Below are 311 nucleotides of genomic sequence, written 5' to 3' on the forward strand. Positions count from 1 at the left end.
CCTCCCCCCTGCGCCCCCCCCGTCCCCGCCGCATCCTTAGGAGCCGCGCCCGGAGCCGCTTGAGTTACGTGGGGCCGCTGCGAGAGGGGAAAAACGGGACCGTGCTGAGCTCCCGGTGCCCGGTTCCTTCCCCATCCCGGTCCGTTCCGGAGCCCGAGGGATGCGGGTAGCCCACCCATCCCGGTGCCGGTCCCTACCTGCAGCCACGCGGCTCTCCCAGTGTTACACAAGCGGTGGGCGCGGGTAAGGGGCGGTTTGGTGGGCGTGGCCTATCGGAGGGGCGTGGCTTGTCCCTGGTGCCGCCCCGCCCC

The sequence above is a fragment of the Mesitornis unicolor genome, unplaced genomic scaffold (genome assembly GCF_000695765.1).
Source record: "Mesitornis unicolor isolate BGI_N332 unplaced genomic scaffold, ASM69576v1 scaffold29302, whole genome shotgun sequence".
Lineage (NCBI taxonomy): Eukaryota > Metazoa > Chordata > Aves > Mesitornithiformes > Mesitornithidae > Mesitornis > Mesitornis unicolor.